We start from the raw sequence: 25,559 nt of genomic DNA on the forward strand, positions 1-25,559 counted from the left end.
GCCCAAAACACATAGGCTGCAATGGAGAGAAGGGGGTGCCCCGGTTCCGGTCTGCCAGCAGGTAAGTACCCGTGTCTTCGGAGGGCAGACCAGGGGGGTTTTGTAGGGCACCGGGGGGGGACACAAGTTCACACAAAAAGTACACCCTCAGCGGCACTGGGGCGGCCGGGTGCAGTGTAGAAACAAGCGTCGGGTTTTCAATGTAAATCAATGAGAGACCAAGGGATCTCTTCAGCGTTGCAGGCAGGCAAGGGGGGGGCTCCTCGGGGTAGCCACCACCTGGACAAGGGAGAGGGCTTCCTGGGGGTCACTCCTGCACAGGAGTTCCGTTCCTTTAGGTGCTGGGGGCTGCGGGTGCAGGGTCTTTTCCAGCCGTCGGGAAATGGAGTTCAGGCAGTCACGGTTAGGGGGAGCCTCGGGATTCTCTCTGCAGGCGTCGCTGTGGGGGCTCAGGGGGGACAACTTTGGTTACTCACAGTCTCGGAGTCGCCGGAGGGTCCTCCCTGAGGTGTTGGTTCTCCACCAGTCGAGTCGGGGTCGCCGGGTGCAGTGTTGCAAGTCTCGCGCTTCTTGCGGGGAGTTGCAGGGGTCTTTAAATCTGCTCCTTGAAACAAAGTTGCAGTTCTTTTTGGAGCAGTGCCACTGTCCTCGGGAGTTTCTTGGTCTCTTGGAAGCAGGGCAGTCCTCTTGAGGATTCAGAGGTCGCTGGTCCTGGAGAAAGCGTCGCTGGAGCAGGGTTCTTTAGAAGGCAGGAGACAGGCCGGTAGGACTGGGGCCAAAGCAGTTGGTGTCTTCTTTCTTCTTCTGCAGGGGTTTCAGCTCAGCAGTCTTCTTCTTCGGTAAGTTGCAGGAATCTAAATTCTTAGGTTCAGGGAAGCCCTTAAATACTAAATTTAAGGGCGTGTTTAGGTCTGGGGGGTTAGTAGCCAATGGCTACTAGCCCTGAGGGTGGGTACACCCTCTTTGTGCCTCCTCCCAAGGGGAGGGGGTCACATTCCTATCCCTATTGGGGGAATCCTCCTTCTACAAGATGGAGGATTTCTAAAAGTCAGAGTCACCTCAGCTCAGGACACCTTAGGGGCTGTCCTGACTGGCCAGTGACTCCTTGTTATTCTCATTATTTCTCCTGGACTTGCCGCCAAACGTGGGGGCTGTGTCCAGGGGGCGGGCATCTCCACTAGCTGGAGTGCCCTGGGGCATTGTAACACGAAGCTTGAGCCTTTGAAGCTCACTGCTAGGTGTTACAGTTCCTGCAGGGGGGAGGTGTGAAGCACCTCCACCCAGAGCAGGCTTTGTTTCTGTCCTCAGAGAGCACAAAGGCTCTCACCGCATGAGGTCAGACACTCGTCTCTCAGCAGCAGGCTGGCACAGACCAGTCAGTCCTGCACTGAACAATTGGGTAAAATACAAGGGGTATCTCTAAGATGCCCTCTGTGTGCATTTTGTAATAAATCCAACACTGGCATCAGTGTGGGTTTATTATTCTGAGAAGTTTGATACTAAACTTCCCAGTATTCAGTGTAGCCATTATGGAGCTGTGGAGTTCGTTTTTGACAGACTCCCAGCCCATATACTCTTATGGCTACCCTGCACTTACAATGTCTAAGGTTTTGCTTAGACACGGTAGGGGCATAGTGCTCATGCACATATGCCCTCACCTGTGGTATAGTGCACCCTGCCTTAGGGCTGTAAGGCCTACTAGAGGGGTGACATACCTATGCCACAGGAAGTGGGAGGTTGGCATGGCACCCTGAGGGGAGTGCCATGTCGACTTAGTCATTTTCTCCCCATCCGCACACACAAGCTGGCAAGCAGTGTGTCTGTGCTGAGTGAGGGGTCCCTAGGGTGGCATAAGACATGCTGCAGCCCTTAGAGACCTTCCCTGGCATCAGGGCCCTTGGTACCAGGGGTACCAGTTACAAGGGACTTACCTAGGTGCCAGGGTTGTGCCAATTGTGGAAACAATGGTACATTTTAGGTGAAAGAACACTGGTGCTGGGGCCTGGTTAGCAGGGTCCCAGCACACTTCTCAGTCAAGTCAGCATCAGTATCAGGCAAAAAGTGGGGGGTAACTGCAACAGGGAGCCATTTATTTACACAAGCCCCCTCCCCCCAGCCCACAGGCCAGGAGACTCAGCCAAAGCTGGGAGAGTCTTCCTAGTCTGTCAGGCGAGGAAGAGTAGAGGAAATAGGCTGGTTTGTTGCAGGGCCTACTCTGCCTTACATCCTCCTGTCAGGTCATTCCCTCTGGGGAACTGACCCACTTCCACAGTGATAGGACCTAGTCTGAACTGCCTCTTGTCTGTGCTTTTTATGTCTTCACCCATTCTCTCTATTTTTGGGGTTAGAGGTATCCACCTCTGCTAATCTTATTTTAGCCAGGGTCACCCCTAGCTTACCCAAAGAGGTTACCCAGAGCTGGAGTAACCCCACCATGACCAACAGGGTCAGGGGGCCTAACTTGCTATTTGGCATGGGGTCAGACCACCATGCCAAGGATAGTGCAGCCATAAAGGCTAACACTCAGCGAGGCCACTGACAGCTGTCAGTGCCCAGAACCACACCTTTAGCTCTTCACCTACAAGGGAAGGGGCTAAGTTACAGGCTTCTTTGGGTTCAGGGTGCCTGTCTGCTGTATTAGAGTGGGGGGTTACCACATCTTGTAGTAAACACCCTTCTTCCACTCTTTCTTCTGTTAGCTGAGGAGCCACCCACTCAGGCTTAACAGTTGCCTGACTAGCCAGGACTTCTTGTGGGTCAGGTTGGACTTTACCAGTGCCACTTTTGGAGTTCTCCCCTACTGGAGCAGAATCTCATTGGCTTGCTGGAACCTTGGCTAAAGGTTGTCCACCCTTCCTACACTGTTTTCTTTTCTTTTTCTTCTGGGGCCTACTTGCATTTACTGCAGAGGCAGGAACTCCAGAATCCTTGGGAGAGGACTGGCACTGGACCAGCTCCTCTCTTGGGCTCTGACTAACCTCTGGGTAGTCATTTCCAAGGAGACAATCAAGGGGGAGGTCTGTACTGACTACCACCCTTCTCCAGCTAAAAGTCCCACCCACTTCTATGGGCACAAAAGCCACAGGCCTATCAGTGACCCTGTCTGGGCTAACTCTTACTCTGGCCATCTCACCTGGGATGTACTGGTTTGAGAACACCAGCCTGTCATGCACAATAGTGTGACTGGCACAAGTGTCTCTCAGGGCAGTGGCTGGGATTCCATTCACCAGTAGGTGGTGGGAGTGTCTACTTCCCTCTGGAATCTCCAACGCACCTGTTGGGCCCTTTTTCCAGTTGAAGGCTATGAAGACCTCCTCATCTGAGGAGTCATCCCCAATGGCTACACTGGTCACCCCTGGGATTTGGCTAGGAGGTTTGTTTTTGGGACAAGAAGTGTCCTTGGTGTGGTGCCCTGTCTGTCTACAGTTATGGCACCAGGCCTTAGTGGCATCCCAGTTCTTACCCTGGTACCCACCTTTGTTTTGGGTTGTGTCTCGGGGCCCACCCACCTGGTCTGGTTTTTGGGGGCCTACAGAGGACTCTTTTTCTTTGTTTCTAGTGTCACCCACTTTCTCCTGAGGAGGTTTTGTAACCCCTTTCTTTTGGTCACCCCCAGTGGAAGTTTTGGTTACCCTAGTCTTGACCCAGTGGTCTGCCTTCTTTCCCAATTCTTGGGGAGAAATTGGACCTAGGTCTACCAGATACTGATGCAACTTTTCATTGAAGCAGTTACTTAAAATGTGTTCTTTCATAAACAAATTAAAAAGCCCAACATAGTCATGCACTTCATTTCCAGTTACCAACCATCCAGTGTTTTCACTGAGTAGTCTACAAAATCAACCCAGGTCTGGCTCGAGGATTTTTGAGCCCCCCTGAATCTAATCCTATACTCCTCAGTGGAGAATCCAAAGCCCTCAATCAGGGTACCCTTCATGAGGTCATAAGATTCTGCATCTTTTCCAGAGAGTGTGAGGAGTCTATCCCTACACTTTCCTGTGAACATTTCCCAAAGGAGAGCACCCCAGTGAGATTTGTTCACTTTTCTGGTTACACAAGCCCTCTCAAAAGCTGTGAACCATTTGGTGATGTCATCACCATCTTCATATTTAGTTACAATCCCTTTAGGGATTTTCAACATGTCAGGAGAATCTCTGACCCTATTTATGTTGCTGCCACCATTGATGGGTCCTAGGCCCATCTCTTGTCTTTCCCTTTCTATGGCTAGGATCTGTCTTTCCAAAGCCAATCTTTTGGCCATCCTGGCTAACTGGATGTCCTCTTCACTGGAGTTATCCTCAGTGATTTCAGAGAGGTTGGTCCCTCATGTGAGGGAACCAGCATCTCTGACTATGATTTGTGGAGTCAGGGCTTGAGAGGCCCTGTCCTCCCTAGATAGGACTGGTGGGGGGGAATCACCCTCCAAGTCACTATACTCATCCTCTGTGTTGCCATCCTCAGAGGGGTTGGCTCTTTCAAACTCTGACAACAGCTCCTGGAGCTGTAGTTTGGAAGGTCTGGAGCCCATTGCTATTTTCTTTAGTTTACAGAGTGACCTTAGCTCTCTCATCTGTAGATGGAGGTAAGGTGTGGTGTCGAGTTCCACCACATTCACATCTGTATTAGACATTATGCTTCTAAAAGTTGGAATACTTTTTAAGAAACTAAAACTAGTTCTAGGATCTAATTCAAACTTTTACCAAACTTTTAAACTCTAAAAGGAAATGCTAACAGGGACTAACACAAGGCCCTAGCAGGACTTTTAAGAATTTAGAAAAATTTCAAATTGCAAAAATCAATTTCTAATGACAATTTTTGGAATTTGTCGTGTGATCAGGTATTGGCTGAGTAGTCCAGCAAATGCTAAGTCTTGTACCCCACCGCTGATCCACCAATGTAGGAAGTTGGCTCTGTATGCACTATTTCAAAGTAAGGAATAGTATGCACAGAGTCTAAGGGTTCCCCTTAGAGGTACGATAGTGGCAAAAAGAGATAATACTAATGCTCTATTTTGTGGTAGTGTGGTCGAGCAGTAGGCTTATCAAAGGAGTAGTGTTAAGCATTTGTTGTACATACACACAGGCAATAAATGAGGAACACACACTCAGAGACAAATCCAGCCAATAGGTTTTGTTATAGAAAAATATCTTTTCTTAGTTTATTTTAAGAACCACAGGTTCAAATTCTACATGTAATATCTCATTAGAAAGGTATTGCAGGTAAGTACTTTAGGAACTTGGAATCATTACCTTAGCATGTATACTTTTTACATAAAACACAATAAGCTGTTTTAAAAGTGGACACAGTGCAATTTTCACAGTTCCTGGGGGAGGTAAGTTTTTGTTAGTTTTGTCAGGTAAGTTAATCACTTACAAGTCTCAGGTTTGGGTCCAAGGTAGCCCACCGTTGGGGGTTCAGAGCAACCCCAAAGTTACCACACCAGCAGCTCAGGGCCGGTCAGGTGCAGAGGTCAAAGAGGTGCCCAAAACACATAGGCTGCAATGGAGAGAAGGGGGTGCCCCGGTTCCGGTCTGCCAGCAGGTAAGTACCGGTGTCTTCGGAGGGCAGACCAGGGGGGTTTTGTAGGGCACCGGGGGGACACACAAGTTCACACAAAAAGTACACCCTCAGCGGCACTGGGGCGGCCGGGTGCAGTGTAGAAACAAGCGTCGGGTTTTCAATGTAAATCAATGAGAGACCAAGGGATCTCTTCAGCGTTGCAGGCAGGCAAGGGGGGGGGGCTCCTCGGGGTAGCCACCACCTGGACAAGGGAGTGGGCTTCCTGGGGGTCACTCCTGCACAGGAGTTCCGTTCCTTTAGGTGCTGGGGGCTGCGGGTGCAGGGTCTTTTCCAGCCGTCGGGAAATGGAGTTCAGGCAGTCGCGGTCAGGGGGAGCCTCGGGATTCCCTCTGCAGGCGTCGCTGTGGGGGCTCAGGGGGGACAACTTTGGTTACTCACAGTCTCGGAGTCGCCGGAGGGTCCTCCCTGAGGTGTTGGTTCTCCACCAGTCGAGTCAGGGTCGCCGGGTGCAGTGTTGCAAGTCTCACGCTTCTTGCGGGGAGTTGCAGGGGTCTTTCAATCTGCTCCTTGAAACAAAGTTGCAGTTCTTTTTGGAGCAGTGCCGCTTTCCTCAGGAGTTTCTTGGTCTCTTGGAAGCAGGGCAGTCCTCTTGAGGATTCAGAGGTCGCTGGTCCTGGAGAAAGCGTCGCTGGAGCAGGGTTCTTTAGAAGGCAGGAGACAGGCCGGTAGGACTGGGGCCAAAGCAGTTGGTGTCTTCTTTCTTCTTCTGCAGGGGTTTCAGCTCAGCAGTCTTCTTCTTCGGTAAGTTGCAGGAATCTAAATTCTTAGGTTCAGGGAAGCCCTTAAATACTAAATTTAAGGGCGTGTTTAGGTCTGGGGGGTTAGTAGCCAATGGCTACTAGCCCTGAGGGTGGGTACACCCTCTTTGTGCCTCCTCCCAAGGGGAGGGGGTCACATTCCTATCCCTATTGGGGGAATCCTCCTTCTACAAGATGGAGGATTTCTAAAAGTCAGAGTCACCTCAGCTCAGGACACCTTAGGGGCTGTCCTGACTGGCCAGTGACTCCTTGTTATTCTCATTATTTCTCCTGGACTTGCCGCCAAAAGTGGGGGCTGTGTCCAGGGGGCGGGCATCTCCACTAGCTGGAGTGCCCTGGGGCATTGTAATACGAAGCTTGAGCCTTTGAAGCTCACTGCTAGGTGTTACAGTTCCTGCAGGGGGGAGGTGTGAAGCACCTCCACCCAGAGCAGGCTTTGTTTCTGTCCTCAGAGAGCACAAAGGCTCTCACCGCATGAGGTCAGACACTCGTCTCTCAGCAGCAGGCTGGCACAGACCAGTCAGTCCTGCACTGAACAATTGGGTAAAATACAGGGGGTATCTCTAAGATGCCCTCTGTGTGCATTTTGTAATAAATCCAACACTGGCATCAGTGTGGGTTTATTATTCTGAGAAGTTTGATACTAAACTTCCCAGTATTCAGTGTAGCCATTATGGAGCTGTGGAGTTCGTTTTTGACAGACTCCCAGCCCATATACTCTTATGGCTACCCTGCACTTACAATGTCTAAGGTTTTGCTTAGACACGGTAGGGGCATAGTGCTCATGCACATATGCCCTCACCTGTGGTATAGTGCACCCTGCCTTAGGGCTGTAAGGCCTACTAGAGGGGTGACTTACCTATGCCACAGGCAGTGGGAGGTTGGCATGGCACCCTGAGGGAGTGCCATGTCGACTTAGTCATTTTCTCCCCATCAGCACACACAAGCTGGCAAGCAGTGTGTCTGTGCTGAGTGAGGGGTCCCTAGGGTGGCATAAGACATGCTGCAGCTCTTAGAGACCTTCCCTGGCATCAGGGCCCTTGGTACCAGGGGTACCAGTTACAAGGGACTTACCTAGGTGCCAGGGTTGTGCCAATTGTGGAAACAATGGTACATTTTAGGTGAAAGAACACTGGTGCTGGGGCCTGGTTAGCAGGGTCCCAGCACACTTCTCAGTCAAGTCAGTATCAGGCAAAAAGTGGGGGGTAACTGCAACAGGGAGCCATTTCTTTACACTTACCCAGTGTACATCTGTTCGTGGCATTAGTCGCTGCAGATTCACATGCGCCCACCCGCCTCCCCGGGAGCCTGTAGCCGTTCAGAAGTAGATCTTAAACATTTGTAAATATATTAATTTAAACTTCATTATGTACATACGCATTCACTCCATTGCATGGGCACTATTACTAGCATACACAACTCCTACCTCACCCTCTGCGGGGAAAACAATCTAAGATGGAGTCGACGCCCATGCGCAATGGAGTCGAAATGGGAGGAGTCCCTCGGTCTCGTGACTCGAAAAGACTTCTTCGAAGAAAAACAACTTGTAACACTCCGAGCCCAACACCAGATGGCGGGATGTGCACAGCATGTGAATCTGCAGCGACTAATGCCACGAACAGATGTACACTGGGTAAGTGACATTTTCCATATATATATATATATATATATATATATATATATATATATATGTATGTATGTATGTATATATATATATATATGTATGTTATTCGATGCCTAACGTGTTCATAAGTCATTGCATAGCTCCTAGGTAAGTTGTTATATTAGATACTTATGAATCCCTGCTCTCATTTTTATATCACACTGATCAAATGTTTCATTATCATTATCATAAGCATTTCACTATTCAAAAAATTGAGGAAAGAAATAAATGGTAGAAAAATACACTTATTAATTAGCTTCAAATATTACAAATCTTGAAAGTCTGTGTTTATACAATACTACGTTTCTTCTCGTATTATTAAACCCATTATTATATTCCTTAAACATATATTCCCTTAATACATATTTACATATCTATTTATTACTCTAGTCCTATTGTACTAGAGTAAAATTAAATAAATAAAATCTATAAATAAAATTCAAATTATAAATAAGTAAATTAAAGTAAAAAGAATAATGAATTAATAAATAAAAATAATGATTTTAAAAAAGTGTGTGTATATATATATATATATATATATAAAAATAGAAATATACACTTTCTCTCTTGCAAGCTTAGCTTTGTCTACCCATCACCATATGTCATGTCTCTATCAATCTATCCTCCAACCCCACTCTGATTCATCCCAAACTAATTCTACTACTTTCATCTCCAAAATAACCCTGCCTAAGCTCTTCCCTCCTCTTCCACATCTAGCTCGACCAAACCTCAGTTTACTACCATGATCTCCCAAACAACCCTACTAAATTCCCCCTCATTTATTTCACATTTGACTCGTCCAAAACCCCTCCTGCTACTATGATCTCCCTAACCCTTTCCACAGACTTCCCTTCTCCATCTCTCCTTTACCCATCCCAAGCCTCATCCTATTACTATAAATGTCCATTTAACACTTCTGGATTCTTCCCTCCTCTATCCCTCCATCACTCTAGTTAATCCAACTAACAAACTCACATATCCTCTGCTCAAATTAACTCATAATAATACTAAAACTGTACTCATATTTCCCTATACTAATCCACCACTAATTCCTCTTGGGTTCCGGAGTAGCATGCTACTTGCCGAAAAGCGATTCAACGCCTCATCAGGGGTAGTAAGCGCTATATAAATACTTTTACAATATTACATCATTGACCTTGTAAATCACAGTGGTCAGTCATAAATCAAGATTACAAGGCCATAAAACATTATTACAGTGTCCTAATGTATTCTGAGTGCCACATATCATTATTGACATGATCACAAATCATAATTAGGAGAAAGGTCATAAATCACAGTTGATAGATCACACACCCTCTCCGCCATACATAAATCATTTTGCCAGGATCATACATTTTGCTGCATGACAGGTCACCAACATCAAAGGTCGATGTGTCCTAAATCATCTCTGCTATAAATCAATCTAGTTCTTGTCATTTGCTTGTCATAATTCGGACACCTTTAGTTGTTGAGGCCATCCTCAATGCCGCTTTTTGGGGTCATCCAGTTTTGTTGTTTCTTTCTCTGATCGGGAGGGGGTAGCCGCTTACTACTGTTAGGCTCAACTCGCTACTTTGTCTGTCCATTTTGTGCCCTGCCAACCGGAGGGTCTGGGCTGTAAGTGCTGTGCTCCGCTTACTCCCCCATCAGCCTACTTACCCTGCCGTAAGGCATCCCCAGGTAAGTGGGCTTTCTCCAGCACACCGCCCTCAGATTTACCTCCTTTACCAACCAACGTACCCCTTTTACCACCACTCTGCCTGTGGGGCTCATGTCCTCAGGTGGCTCCTCCCTTTTGTACTCTGGGGTTTACTCCTTCCTCTTTTGCGGTGCGGCCCTCGGCTACCTATCTGGGTATTATCACCAGTGGGCCTCAGTGTCCCGGCCTTCAGGCCCCCCAAGGACCACTGGTATGGCAACTCATTCCTTTCTGACGGCCTACCAGCCACACTTACTTCATACTGAAGCTGTTTAAATGTGCTGTCTCAGCCACCCTGGCGGTGGTCTCTCGACCTTTGCGTTCTTCTGTGATACTGTACCCTTGTTAAAGGCTGTTGTATCCTGACTGGTGATTAGTACTTGTTCAGCAACTGGCCCTAACGGGCCTTCTAAGCTGCCTAGCCAAGGGCCTGAGGCCCCTTGAGACCCCCGCTGTCAGCATGGAGGAGTACACTCCTGTCGACTGCTGCATCAGTAACCCTTCCTTTGCTCCCCCAGTGCCATACCCCAACTAGAGGGAGAGGGTATCCAACAGTAGTTGTCCTCATTGGGCACGTGTTGCCCCTGATACTCCACTTTCTTGTTGACTCTCACCAGCTGAGTCCTAATGGCCAGCCTATCTGTTTAGCGGAACTAGCTTTCTTCTGTACTCTAGTTATTTCTGCCAACCTAGTTTGTCTTGTCCCTATAAGTTTTATGCAGGACATGCCTCCCCTGCCCAGGCTTACTAATATTAGTGGGTTGGCTACCCCTGCTTATGCTACCAGGGCCGAATGTAGCGCTTGGTGCACCAGACCTTTGATATTATTGCATAAAGGAGATTCGGGAGCTATCTGTTGTAGTGATTTATGGGATGCTGCCTGGGACAGCCTCAGCATTTGTGGCACCTCCCGCAGCCAATGACCTGTGGCTTTGTCAATTGCCCTGCTACCCTCCTGCAAAGCTGCCCCCCCCCCTTTTCTCCATAGAAATCCTTTTCCCACTGTAGGAGGCTGGACTGGCTTGTAGTGAGTACCAAGGGGTACTTGCACCTTGCACCAGGCCCAGTTATCCCTTATTAGTGTATAGGGTGTCTAGCAGCTTAGGCTGATAGATAATGGTAGCTTAGCAGAGCAGCTTAGGCTAAACTAGGAGACGTGTGAAGCTACTACAGTACCACTTAGTGTCATATGCACAATATCATAAGAAAACACAATACACAGTTATACTAAAAATAAAGGTACTTTATTTTTATGACAATATGCCAAAGTATCTTAGAGTGTACCCTCAGTGAGAGGATAGGAAATATACACAAGATATATATACACAATAGCAAAAATATGCAGTATAGTCTTAGAAAACAGTGCAAACAATGTATAGTTACAATAGGATGCAATGGGGAAACATAGGGATAGGGGCAACACAAACCATATACTCCAGAAGTGGAATGCGAACCACGAATGGACCCCAAACCTATGTGACCTTGTAGAGGGTCGCTGGGACTATTAGAAAATAGTGAGAGTTAGAAAAATAACCCTCCCCAAGACCCTGAAAAGTGAGTGCAAAGTGCACTAAAGTTCCCCTAAGGACAAAAGAGTCGTGTTAGAGGAATAATGCAGGAAAGACACAAACCAGCAATGCAACAACTGTGGATTTCCAATCTAGGGTACCTGTGGAACAAGGGGACCAAGTCCAAAAGTCACAAGCAAGTCGGAGATGGGCAGATGCCCAGGAAATGCCAGCTGCGGGTGCAAAGAAGCTTCGACTGGACAGAAGAAGCTGAGGTTTCTGCAGGAACGAAAAGGGCTAGAGACTTCCCCTTTGGTGGACGGATCCCTCTCGCCTTGGAGAGTCGTGCAGAAGTGTTTTCCCGCCGAAAGGACGCCAACAAGCCTTGCTACACGCAAATCGTGCGTTTGGCGTTTTTGGACGCTGCTGGGGCCCAGGAGGGACCAGGAGGTCGCAAATTGGACCTGCAGAGAGAGGGGACGTCGAGCAAGACAAAGAGCCCTCACTGAAGCAGGTAGCACCCGGAGAAGTGCCAGAAACAGGCACTACGAGGATGCGTGAAACGGTGCTCGCCGAAGTTGCACAAAGGAGTCCCACGTCGCCGGAGACCAACTTAGAAAGTCGTGCAATGCAGGTTAGAGTGCCGTGGACCCAGGCTTGGCTGTGCACGAAGGATTTCCGCCGGAAGTGCACAGGGGCCGGAGTAGCTGCAAAGTCGCGGTTCCCAGCAATGCAGCCCAGCGAGGTGAGGCAAGGACTTACCTCCACCAAACTTGGGCTGAAGAGTCACTGGACTGTGGGGGTCACTTGGACAGCGTCGCTGGATTCGAGGGACCTCGCTCATCGTGCTGAGAGGAGACCCAAGGGACCGGTAATGCAGCTTTTTGGTGCCTGCGGTTGCAGGGGGAAGATTCCGTCGACCCACGGGAGATTTCTTCGGAGCTTCTGGTGCAGAGAGGAGGCAGGCTACCCCCACAGCATGCACAAGCAGGAAAACAGTCGAGAAGGCGGCAGGATCAGCGTTACAGAGTTGCAGTAGTCGTCTTTGCTACTATGTTGCAGGTTTGCAGGCTTCCAGCGCGGTCAGCGGTCGTTTCCTTATCAGAAGGTGAAGAGAGAGATGCAGAGGAACTCGGCTGAGCTCATGCATTCGTTATCTAAAGTTTCCCCAGAGACAGAGACCCTAAATAGCCAGAAAAGAGGGTTTGGCTACCTAGGAGAGAGGATAGGCTACTAACACCTGAAGGAGCCTATCAGCAGGAGTCTCTGACGTCACCTGGTGGCACTGGCCACTCAGAGCAGTCCAGTGTGCCAGCAGCACCTCTGTTTCCAAGATGGCAGAGGTCTGGAGCACACTGGAGGAGCTCTGGACACCTCCCAGGGGAGGTGTAGGTCAGGGGAGTGGTCACTCCCCTTTCCTTTGTCCCGTTTCGCGCCAGAGCAGGGGCTAAGGGGTCCCTGAACCGGTGTAGACTGGCTTATGCAGAATTGGGCACATCTGTGCCCAACAAAGCATTTCCAGAGGCTGGGGGAGGCTACTCCTCCCCTGCCTTCACACCATTTTCCAAAGGGAGAGGGTGTCACACCCTCTCTCAGAGGAAGTTCTTTGTTCTGCCATCCTGGGCCAGGCCTGGCTGGACCCCAGGAGGGCAGCTGCCTGTCTGAGGGGTTGGCAGCAGCAGCAGCTGCAGTGAAACCCCAGGAAGGGCAGTTTGGCAGTACCAGGGTCTGTGCTACAGACCACTGGGATCATGGGATTGTGCCAACTATGCCAGGATGGTATAGAGGGGGCAATTCCATGATCATAGACATGTTACATGGCCATATTCGGAGTTACCATGGTGAAGCTACATATAGGTAGTGACCTATATGTAGTGCACGCGTGTAATGGTGTCCCCGCACTCACAAAGTTCAGGGAATTGGCTCTGAACAATGTGGAGGCACCTTGGCTAGTGCCAGGGTGCCCTCACACTAAGTAACTTTGCACCTAACCTTTACCAGGTAAAGGTTAGACATATAGGTGACTTATAAGTTACTTAAGTGCAGTGTAAAATGGCTGTGAAATAACGTGGACGTTATTTCACTCAGGCTGCAGAGGCAGGCCTGTGTAAGAATTGTCAGAGCTCCCTATGGGTGGCAAAAGAAATGCTGCAGCCCATAGGGATCTCCTGGAACCCCAATACCCTGGGTACCTCAGTACCATATACTAGGGAATTATAAGGGTGTTCCAGTAAGCCAATGTAAATTGGTAAAATTGGTCACTAGCCTGTTAGTGACAATTTGAAAGTAATGAGAGAGCATAACCACTGAGGTTCTGGTTAGCAGAGCCTCAGTGAGACAGTTAGGCACCACACAGGGAACATATACATGCACACCTATGAGCACTGGGGCCCTGTGTGACAGGGCCCCAGTGACACATACATATAGGCCACAACCTTATGAGCACTGGGGCCCTGACTAGCAGGGTCCCAGTGACACATAACAAACATACTGAAAACATAGTGTTTTCACTATGAGCACTGGGGCCTAGCCATCAGGATCCCAGTGAGACAGTGAAAACAGTGACAAACATCCTGACATACACTCACAAACAGGCCAAAAGTGGGGGTAACAAGGCTAGAAAGAGGCTACTTTCTCACACCCACTATTTTATTTTTTTGCGCTACTGGTAACCCAGTAGGGTATGAGAGCCCTTGATGTCACACGCATATTATATAGAAACAATGGGTTCTATCTATCAATTACTGTATGGAAATTGTTACCTAACCAAAGAAGGACTCCCATGTGTAGTATTCATTCTTCCTCAATACGCCATTGTAATTAAGGAGTTCCTGGCCTGGCGAAGCACAAGCTGGGGATTTAAAGCAACAAACTGAATGGCGTTGGCTGTGCCCATAAAGATGTATTTATATTCTACCAACCTTTTGCAGCAACATTAGAATAATTATAGACCGGGGAAGACATAAAGTTCTAATCTATACTTCGCAGTTTGCTTGCAGCCCTTTCATGCTGCCTGGCTTACCATACTCTAAGTACCACCTATACATCAACCGATGGATCCCCGTCAAATTGGTAGCAGTTACTCAACAGTCAAAAAGGAAATGCCAATAAATACATCAAGCCTTGCACCGACTGTGGTCTTATCTGTCCTCATAGTTATGCACAGGCATGGTTGTATTCTCTTCAGCCTCTCAGTTTGTTGTTTTCACTCGCAGATGTCATAAATGTAAGAGAAACAGGAGACAGTCAGACACCTGTCTCCAAGGAGCGATGCAGGACACTGTCACCAAACCAACATCTTGCTCAACTAACTCCCATAACCGACTGCACAGCTAAGTACAAATGTTTGCTTCTGTTAACCTCCCCATGGTGGCCTGTGGGCATGTGCATGCAGACGTTCTGCTGCAGGGAAATGTGTGGCTGAGTGTATGCCCTGCACACCTGCAAATTATCTTGCAATGTAAACTGGTACTTCTGAGCGCCCCAATTTATAGTCATCGTGTTTCATGCCCCTAGATATATTTGGAGCATTACGAGGGGAAATCTCCTTGTGCCATCAGGACTTCTGCTAACCTGATATTGTAACCATAACACCATATGTTCTTCACTAGCACTTCTGTCTGAGTGCACATATGCCCCGCAGCAACTGCCTCCTCCATGTGCAACTGTACTCCCTGCTCAAATATGCCGGGTGCTTATAATATCATAAATGTGGGCCCCACTATCACTGCATGATTTATGCACTGTGCCAGATGCCCATGAGCACTATTTAATGAATGATGTTGCGTCACACACTTTTGTAATAGGCCTTAAGAAAACTACAGAGGGCCTACTCTGGTCAACCCACGAATTCGAAAACACATGTGCAGAAGTCTATATAATACGTGAAAAGTACAGGCCTCAGTTTGAACATAATGGTCAATAAGGAACGTAGGGACAGAAAGGAGAATGAGGAGAGAGGCCAGGTGCAGGGTAAAGCAGTTACGATTCAGCCTAGCATACCACAGATAACTTAGAAGGACGCACACACACAAGGGAGAGTTTGTGCTACTTTCTGATAGCAGGAAAGGAGAAGGGTAAATCATGACAGACTTGAAAGGGACAAGGCGTTAGATGTTTGTGTTTCAAGGCTGGCAGAAGGGAGGTGTCAGGCCGTAAAACTTTTGGAGTCTTGTAGACGTGTAGGGGGACCATATTGGTAGAGGTCACAGAGCAGGATCGAAGGACATTGTGTGTGTTAGATACTATGGCCCTCATTCTGACCTTGGCGGGCGGCGGAGGCCGCCCGCCAAAGTCCCGCCGTCAGGTTACCGTTCCGCGGTCGAAAGACCGCGGCGGTAATTCTGACTTTCCCGCTGGGCTGGCGGGCGGTCGCCTTCAGACCGCCAGCCAGCCCAGCGGGAAAGAGGCTTCCACGATGAAGCCGGCTCGGAATCGAGCCGGCGGAGTGGAAGCTGTGCGACGGGTGCAGTTGCACCCGTCGCGTATTTCACTGTCTGCGCAGCAGACAGTGAAATACATGTAGGGGCCCTCTTACGGGGGCCCCTGCAATGCCCATGCCAGTGGCATGGGCACTGCAGGGGCCCCCAGGGGCCCCGCGACCCCCCCCTACCGCCATCCGGATCTCGGCGGTCCGACCGCCGGGTTCTGGATGGCGGTAGGGGGGGTCAGAATCCCCGCGGCGGTGCAGCAAGCTGCGCCGCCGCGGAGGATTCAATGGGGCCGCGGTACACTGGCGGGACCCCGCCAGTGGTGCCGGTCCGACCGCGGCTTTACCGCCGCGGTCGGAATCCCCATTGAAGCACCGCCGGCTTGTCGGCGGTGCTCCCGCGGTCCTCCGCCCTGGCGGTCAAAGACCGCCAGGGTCAGAATGAGGGCCTATGTGTGTAGTAAATCTGCTAGGACTGTATTTTTGTAACAAGCAGTCAGATAACGCTCAAAGAATTATCGTTTTTGTTAATTGTAAGTGGGTGGGTTTTACTGTAAACATTTGGTTAAACAGCATCTTTACATGATGTTTCCGAAGCATTAGGCTTTTACTTTGAACTGGTATTATCACTGCACTGCAACATAACAACCCACTGACAAAAGCAGGTGACCCAGACTAAGCGATAAACTTTCGGTGACATTTGGCACTTGATTAGTGGCACATAAATCTTTCAGCAGTTTCATGTCACATAAACAAGGAAAAGTGATAGCGAGATCACAACGTGCATAAACAACCAATCTGGACAACCATGTAAACATCTGGATTAGAAAACTCAATTTACAGAGTTAGGGTCTTTGACCTTAACCATTATGCCACAGGATAGTGTAACCAAGTTTAAAATGATGGCTTAATGTAGTCTAAGTATACAAAATGCTGCATTTTGTTGTATAATGTGCCTTTTTCAAGCTGCATAATTTACTCAACCCTGCCACATAATTTGGCCGGCTTCTGGCACATAATTCCAGTGGCTTACTTTCCAGCAATTAAGGGTTAATCAGCCCAGTGACTAATTGGACACCTGCTTACAGCCATTAGTCGTACTGGAAATAGGATTATCCGATAATAAAGGCCTTTTTCGATTTGACAATCCTGTGCTGTGACAGACAGGCCGACTTTCTTATACTGTCGCGGGTGAAGCCTCTTATTGTCTGCAGTCCCTCAAGGGCATATTAAAAAGCGGAGGAAAGAGCTGAAGTAAAAGGATGACCAGAACGAGACCATAAAATAAGTTGATATGGAACAAAATTAAGGCCATTTTAAGCAAATAAGGAATGACTCCTGTCAATCCAATGACTCGAATGTTCGTGTGCCTTTATTCAAAGAAGGTGCTTTGGTCCCCAGATTTACCACTGGTTACTCAACATAACAAGTTAAATGTTCCATTTTCTGAAATGTTAGCCTTCCCTATTTGGTGCTTTAAATTGAAATACAAAAGTGCCGGTACTACTGTGCGAAGTACCAGTTTGCTCCCCCAAATCGTATAAAGTTCATCCTTTTTGGAGCATCCAAATGTTGAGGAGTGTGCAGAACGGACTCTGCGTGGGATCTATAGGAGTAGAAAATAAAATAAATGTACTTGGAAGGTGAAGTGGGCGATACGATCATAGTCCTTGCAAAGAGGGCGGGGGAGTTACAGCAATAGGTCTTAAACGTATATCGTTAGGACATCCCATCCTGGGGGAAGAGGGCATCTGAGAATAAAACTACAGAAGGGCTCCTGTACAACCCCCCTTTTTAAAAAACAAATCCACGTACAAATCTTCAATAAACGCATGTTTTAAAGTTGAGGGTTTGAACCTCGAGTTCGAGCGCTATCACAGAGCCCGCTTCATCCTGCCAAAATTTCAAACCGTGGGCGAATCTCAGTAGTCGTGAGCCCACCGCCTCCATTTTATGGGGGCCCTCAGACTGGTGTGCAATTAAAAGAAGTGGTAGTGGGGTCTTTAGTCTCCAGTCGTGACCCTTTCTCAGCGGTAGTTCGTGAACTGGCCTGTTGACACGCGTGCTCTACGAGGCACTGAGTCAAAAGGCTCTCGGCCTCCACGTGTGCCCGTCCGCGGGTCTCGCCACCCCCACCACTGACAGACATGCACATGGCTTCCAGGACAGCATAGTCTAGGCGGGCATGCACTGCACGAAGGAAGGAGAGAAGAAGGCGGCGACACGTCTGCAGTACCGCAAAGAGCAATTTACCTACTTCCATTTTAAGTAAGAAAGTCACCTATTGTCGGCACACGATGGGGCCTCGTACTGCAAGTAGAACATATTTGGTCTCGATGCTATTGTTTCAGAATCCTCGCGCTGGCAGAGGTCTAAGTCCGGACATCTAGGTCACCTGTTGCCTATGAAGTGTCTGTACATTCAGCTGTTAGGACATCCAGCGCCACAGCTGTACAACTCATACCCCCTTTGTTCATATCAGAAAGAATCGCGGAATCGGAGAATGCTCCTGTATTTGGGTTGCTCTTAGAATGTCAGATCCCTTTCATGCAAATGCTGTGGCAGGTTTGGGGGTTTTAGAGCCTTAACGCATTAGGGTGTGTGTGCGTTCAATACATTTTAATTCAGGTCTAAATCCCTTTACTACTGCCGGAACAGCCAGCTGTTCGGAATATCCCTATTTGTGATGTTTTTCGAACGTCTAGATCCCTTTGTCGTCTATGGATCGCCGGTACTCCCTGCTGTTCAGAACAAACCTGTGTGTTCTTTCAGGGCGTCTAAATCCCCTTACATTTAGGACGTCTAGATTCCTTATCCTTTAAACCCCCTCCGCAGCTAGTGCAAGGAGGTTCTGGCCTGCGCTGAATCCCACCGCCATCCTCCCCTTTGTTTTCTGTGGAGTTTGCCCTATAAACTGCTACATCGGGGCAGGGAATGGAAGCCACGCAGCCGCCGCTGAACCTCCTTCTCCCCGCCGGGCACTTCCTCATCACCACGAGGGTCTACCCTCCCCACCCCTGACCTTCCCCCGCCCTGCTGTTGCCTGTACAGGCCCTGCCTATGCGCGGCCCCTGCCCCACAATGCACCTTCTGTAGGGGCAGCACAGTCCTTTTAAACCCCCGTTCCCCACCTGCGGGTGGTGGTGTTGTCCTCCCACTGGGCTGTTTAACCCCTTCGCTGCCAGGCCTTTTCCCCCCTCAGGTGCCAAGGCTTTTTTTGGCTATTTGGGGCAGGGCGTGCTTAGGTCCTCATAACTTTCTGTCCACATAAGCTAACTACGCCAAATTTGCGTCCTTTTTTTCCAACATCCTAGGGATTCTAGAGGTACCCAGACTTGGTGGGTTTCCCTGAAGGAGACCAAGAAATCAGCCAAAATACATTGTTTTTTTTTTTTTATTAAATGGGAAAAAGGGCTGCAGAAGAAGGCCTGTGTTTTTTTTTTACCTGAAATTGGCATCAACAAAGGGTTTGCGGTGCTAAAATCGCCAGCTTCCCAGCTTTCAGGAACAGGCAGACTTGAATCAGAAAACCCAATTTTTCAACACAAGTTTGGCATTTTACTGGGACATACCCCATTTTTACTATTTTTTGTGCTTTCAGCCTTGTTCCAGTCAGTGACAGAAATGGGTGTGAAACCAATGCTGGATCCCAGAAAACTAAACATTTCTGAAAAGTAGACAACATTCGGAATTCAGCAATGGGTAATTTGTGTAGATCCTAAAAGGGTTTCCTACAGAAAATAACAACTAAAATAAAACAAATATTGACATTGAGGTAAAAAAACAGCCATTTTTCTCTACGTTTTACCCTGTAACTTTTTCCTGCAATGTCAGATTTTTGAAAGCAATATACTGTTATGTCTGCTGGACGCTTCTGGTTGCGGGGATATATAGGGCTTGTAGGTTCATCAAGAACCCTAGGTATCCAGAGCCAATAAATGAGCTGCACCTTGCAGTGGGTTTTCATTCTATACCGGGTATACGGCAATTCATTTGCTGAAATATAAAGAGTGAAAAATAGGTATCAAGAAAACCTGTGTATTTCCATAATGGGCACAAGATAAGGTGTTGAGGAGCAGTTTTTATTTGCACATCTCTGAATTCTGGGGTGCCCATACTAGCATGTGAATTACAGGGCATTTCTCAAATAGACGTCTTTTTTGACACACTGTCTTATATTTGGAAGGAAAAAATGTAGAGAAAGACAAGGGGCAACAACACTTGTTTTGCTATTCTATATGCCCCCAAGTCTCCCGATAAAAATGGTACCTCACTTGTGTGTGTAGGCCTAGCGCCCGCGTCAGGAAATGCCCCAAAACACAACATGGACACATCACATTTTCCTAAAGAAAACAGAGGTGTTTTTTGCAAAGTGCCTACCTGTGGATTTTGGCCTCTAGCTCAGCCGGCACCTAGGGAAACCTACCAAACCTGCGCATTTTTGAAAACTAGAGACCAAGTAGAATCCAAGACACGGGGACTTGTGGGGCTCTCACCAGGTTCTGTTACCCAGAATCCTTTGGAAACCTCAAAATTTGGCTTAAAAAAACACCTTTTCCTCTCATTTCGGTGACAGAAATTTCTGGAATCTGAGAGGAGCCATAAATTTCCTTCCACCCAGCATTCCCCCAAGTCTCCTGATAAAAATGGTACCTCACTTTTGTGGGTAGGCCTAGTGCCCGCAACAGGAAATGCCCCAAAACACAAAGTGGACACATCACATTTTCTCAAAGAAAACAGAGTTTTTTTTTCCAAAGTGAATACCTGTAGATTTTGGCCTCTAGCTCAGCCGGCACCTAGCGAAACCTACCAAACCTGTGCATTTCTGAAAACTAGAGACCTAGGGGAATCCAAGATGGGGTGACTTGTGGGGCTCTCACCAGGTTCTGTTACCCAGAATCTTTTGCAAACCTCAAAATCTGGCTAAAAAAACACTTTTTCCTCACATTTCGGTGACAGAAAGTTCTGGAATCTGAGAGGAGCCAAAAATTTCCTTCCACCCAGCGTTCCCCCAAGTCTCCCGATAAAAATGGTACCTCAATTGTGTGGGTAGGTCTAGCACCCGCGACAGGAAATGCCCCAAAACACAAAGTGGACACATCACATTTTCTCAAAGAAAACTGAGGTGTTTTTTGCAAAAAGAAATTATCCCTGGTGTCTAGTGGTCCTTTGACCCCCTGGGAAGCGGCCCTTGCCCTGGTTCTGTTACCTAGAATCCTTTGCAAACCTCAAAATTTGGCTAAAAAAACACCTTTTCCTCGCATTTCGGTGACAGCAAGTTCTGGAATCTAAGAGAAGCCACAAATTTCCTTCCACCCAGCATTCTCCCAAGTCTCTAGGGGTTAAAAGAGTCCTTGTCCTTGCTGGGCCTTCATTGGCTCGATGCCTTCGTGCCAGCCTTGGCGCAATTTTCCTTACCCTAAGGGGGGAACGGAATGCCCATCCCTTTGTTGTTTTGCCACTGAGGTAGCTTGAACTGGTAATTTTCGGGTCCCGATGGCCCCTTCGTGGGCGGCCTCTGCCATTTCAAAAGGGAGTGAAAGAACCAGTCACACCACACAACACCAGCGGGGACAAGGAGTTTATTCTCTATATTTTTTTTTATCCCCAAGAAGGATGGAGCCCTGAGGCTAATACTTGACAACCAAGAAATCAACCAGTACATTCTCTCACAGCACTTCAAAATGACAACTCTACAAGCGGCATTTTACTGCTCTGCGTTGGGTACTACATGATGAGCCTCAATTTAATGGATGCCTTCCACCCAGACACTACAGTACCTCAGGTTTCATGGTAAGTGGAAACCATTATCTCAAGGAGCTATCATTTGGGGTCACAGCACCCTCACAGAAGTTCACAAAATGTTGACCATAATTGCAGCGCAACTTTGCCGCAATGCAGGACATGTTTTTGTTATTTGGACGACTGGCAGGTAAAGAGCAACAGCTAAGACCAATGCCTCACTCATAGTTGATATGCAGAATGTTCCTTCAACATATTGGCTGGTCAATGTCAAACAATGTCACTTTTCTCCCCAAGAGACACAACTGTTCTTGGGAGCCATACTGAATATAATGACATGGCACCTCAAAGACTGCTTCCCATTTGTCTCACACAGTGTAAACGTTCTTGAAATTGATGGTGTCTGGTATTCCAATGCTCCCACAAACTCGCTCGCACATGCTTCCTCGACAGGAGTGTTGGCCACACAGTGATCACAAGAGACTGGTCGGTTGGAAGATTTAGTGTCAGTTGAGCACAGAGTTAAACACAGACTGTTGTGGAACAAGAATCACTTGTTACTGGGCAGGTCATTCCTCAACCTCCAACCACAAGTGATCTTCAACACAGACACCTCCCTTTTGGTGTTAGGAGTTCACTTGGGCTATCTCACAATTCATAGCCAGAGCTCTCTTCAGCATCAGTCTACACATCAATCTCCGGGAATCAATGGCAGTTCAGTTAGCACACCAAGCATTTAAAAAAAAACTGATCTGCAACACAACAGTGCTCATCCGTACAGACCACTTTGTGTTATATCCAAGAATGTGGCACCCATTCACCCAAGCTCGATTTGGCATTGGGCCATTACAGCATCTTTGCAGACCTGCTCAGCAGGAACCATCAAGAAACACACAAATGGAAAATGAATGCACAAATACTTCAATTGCACATTGTGCTGGGGATCCTGCTGTTGACCACTTTGCCTCACAGTACTCTGACCTACAGTCCATGGATAATGCTCTAGGGATGAAATGGTCTACGATTTTTGCTAAGGCTTTTTCTCCACTATCTGATCCGATTTATAGTGAGGAAAACGCACCAAGCACCCATGAGGGAGCTCTTCTTAGCAACCAACTGAACAGGGCAACCGTAGTGCTCAATACTTCTAGAGATGTCTGAACATCCTCACAAATACATACCTGCTTATGGGCATGCCTGTTGAACCTTTACACTCATGCCCACTGTGATTCCTTTGTGGAAAGTGGCCTTCCTCATTGCGCTCACTTCCTTGTATAGTCACTGAATTGCAGGCCCTAATGATGGAGGAACCCTTCATTCAAGCACACAAAGATCAGATCATTCGTAGAACAAAATGTCAGTTTCTTTCTAAGAACTTCTCCCCATGCCATGTCAATCAGACCATTGACTTGCCACTTTTTCCACACCTTCAATCTGTTACGGAAAGGGCACTGAGTACTAGATGTTAAGAGAACCCTAATGTTTACAGTGACCATACTGAATAGTTTCAAAAGACAAAGCAACTCATTCTAGGTTTTAGAAAGGCCATTGTCAAGGTGGGCCTTGGTAGTTGGATAGTCAAACATATTCAGTTCTGTTTCCACTTACAACAAGCATTGGCTAAGCCAATAGGTCTTGCCTGTGCAAGAGCTGATGGCTTTGCCAGTGTGTTTAGCCATGTTGTACACCTTTGTGGCTTCTGTTCAGCATGGCTATAGGTTAGTGGCATGAAGTGTTGTAGAGTGGAATGGCAAAGAGGGGAGTAAAGTGTTGTAAAGTGGAGTGGCGTATAGTGGAGTTGCGTAGCATGGGATAGTAGTAGAGTGCAGTGGTGTAGAATTCAGTGGCGTACTGTGTCGTAGATTAGAGTGTTGCATAGTGGTTGCAGAGAGGAGTGGTGTAGAGTACAGTGGCACAGAGTAGAATATAGTACTGTAGACTGGTGTGATGCAGAGTAGAGTGGCGTAGAGATCAGTGGCATAGAGTGCAGAGTAGAGTAGACTGATGTAGAGTGCATTGGTGAAGAGTGTTGCAGGGTATAGTGACAGAGTGCAGCGGCGTAGAATGCAGTGGTGTATAGTAGATTGCAGTGGTGCAGAGTGCAATGTTGCAGAGCAGAGATCTCTGGCGTAGAGTGCAGTAGTGCAGAGTAGAGTGGTGGAGAGTTCAGTATTGCAGAGTAGTGTCTACACTGCAGTGGTACAGACTATAGTGCAGTAGCTTAGAGTGGCGTAGAATATATTGTTTCAGAGTAGAGTGAAGTGATGTGGTGCAGGGTAGAGTGCAGTGTCTCAGCGTAGATTAGAGTGGCATACAGTGGACTGGCATAGAGTTGAATGTTAGAGTAAAGTGCATTGGCATGGAGTGCAGTGCAGATTGGAGTGGCCTATAGTAAAGTGTTGTAGAGTGGCATAGACTAGAGTGCAATGGAGTGGTGTAGAGTGGAGTGCAGTGGTGTAAATTGGCGAGAAGAGTAGGGTGTAGTGGCGTGGAGTGGTGCAGAGTAGAGGAGTGCGGTAGAGTGGAATATGCATGGTGTGATTGCACACTGCCATTACAAACAACACATCTGCAATTGAAATAACCACTAACTTTGTACACATAGTTTTACTAATACAACTATACAGCACACAAACCATAATGTGTAGAAATGGCATCAGCTAGTATATTGATTTGTTTTGACCATATTAAAGTGTTCCAGCACAATTCACAATTAACAAAAATGTGCTTCATATGTACGTTCATAATTCTAATATATTCTGAAATACACAGTTCATTTAAATGTTGTTGTGTGCTAGAAAAGATATACCCTTTCCTACCCCCAATATCCAGCAAGATTGTCACATAAATCCTCTCACTTTGAAGTCCTAGAAAGGAAAGTAAACATCAAGCTCCTTGGAAGACAGAGCCTAACATTTGACCTCTGGCTTTGAATGCACAGCGAATGTGATAAGATAAGAACAAGATTTACAGGTCCGTTTGCAGAAAGTGGCACTTGTGGAAGAATACATGCGGAGTTAGTGTGAAAGCGCTTTGCTCCTTGGGAGGGACAAACTCACCCTGTACAGTCTAAAACAAATAAAGCCATCAAATAGAAAGCACAAAATTGTGAGTTACTAAGCCAATGTCAAGCAACTGGTGGAATGCATTCCCAGGGAAGCTTTCTGAATGTCCAAAGATGTCTTTAGCAAATCAGACAGCTGCACTGCCTGATAGGTGTCTATCTAAAAATGAAGCCACAATGGCTTTCCTAGGAAACATCCCGCTGGTATATATTTGTAAAGCTGCAACATGGTCTACTGACCACATGTCCACCATACACTACATTGTGGGCGTTCGTGCCAGAAAAGTACAGCAAACTCCGGATCTCTTCTACCACAGCTTGCAAACCACAGCTTTAGGGAGAAGGGCACTACTTTTCAGTTTGTAAAGCATGTCCTCTGCAGTGGCACATGCTGCAAACAGAAAGCACATGCTGCAAATGGGAAACATGACTTACCTGAAACAATCTGTTTGCAGCTTGTAGAACTGTAGACCAACATGCACCCTTCCACCAAAGCGTGCTCACAGTGTGATCTTTGGAAGTAGTTATCTTTCAAATGCATAGTCATATTGCACAGACCGCCCTGCTTTGCATCACTGCATATACTTTATTTCACCAGTATGGGGAAGACAACATTTAAGATGGGAGTCTCTGTCCTTGTGCATTGTGTGCTTTATGGGAGGACTCGGCAGTGTCCCTGAAGCCAAAACACATACTTCTGAGAAAACCAAATTGCAACATCTGTGCCCAACAGTAGATAGCTGGAGTGTGCAAAGCTTGTCAATCTACAGTTACTAGAAAGTGCCAACTGACTGTTTCAGGCCAGTAGGTGATTTCCATATTTGCACACAAGATCCCTAAAACATTTGATTCAAGAGGAACAGCGCAATTTATTGTGTTTTTATGTGTGTGTTTTTGTTCATAACATGGCTGTAGATACACAATGTTTGCATATTCGTACTACCTAGTGTTTGGCTTGGACGTTTCTGGCATCACTAGATGTGTTGTGACTCCTCTTGGTGTATATTGCCACCTACTCCATATTAGTGCACTATGGGGTCTCCATGTGCTTCTCAGGTCCCATCTGTGTCTCTTTTGTACTTGTTGCGTACAGCTCTGTTACTGGCTTGGTCTTATTGA

This window comes from Pleurodeles waltl, chromosome 4_2 (assembly GCF_031143425.1).
Source record: "Pleurodeles waltl isolate 20211129_DDA chromosome 4_2, aPleWal1.hap1.20221129, whole genome shotgun sequence".
Taxonomy (NCBI): domain Eukaryota; kingdom Metazoa; phylum Chordata; class Amphibia; order Caudata; family Salamandridae; genus Pleurodeles; species Pleurodeles waltl.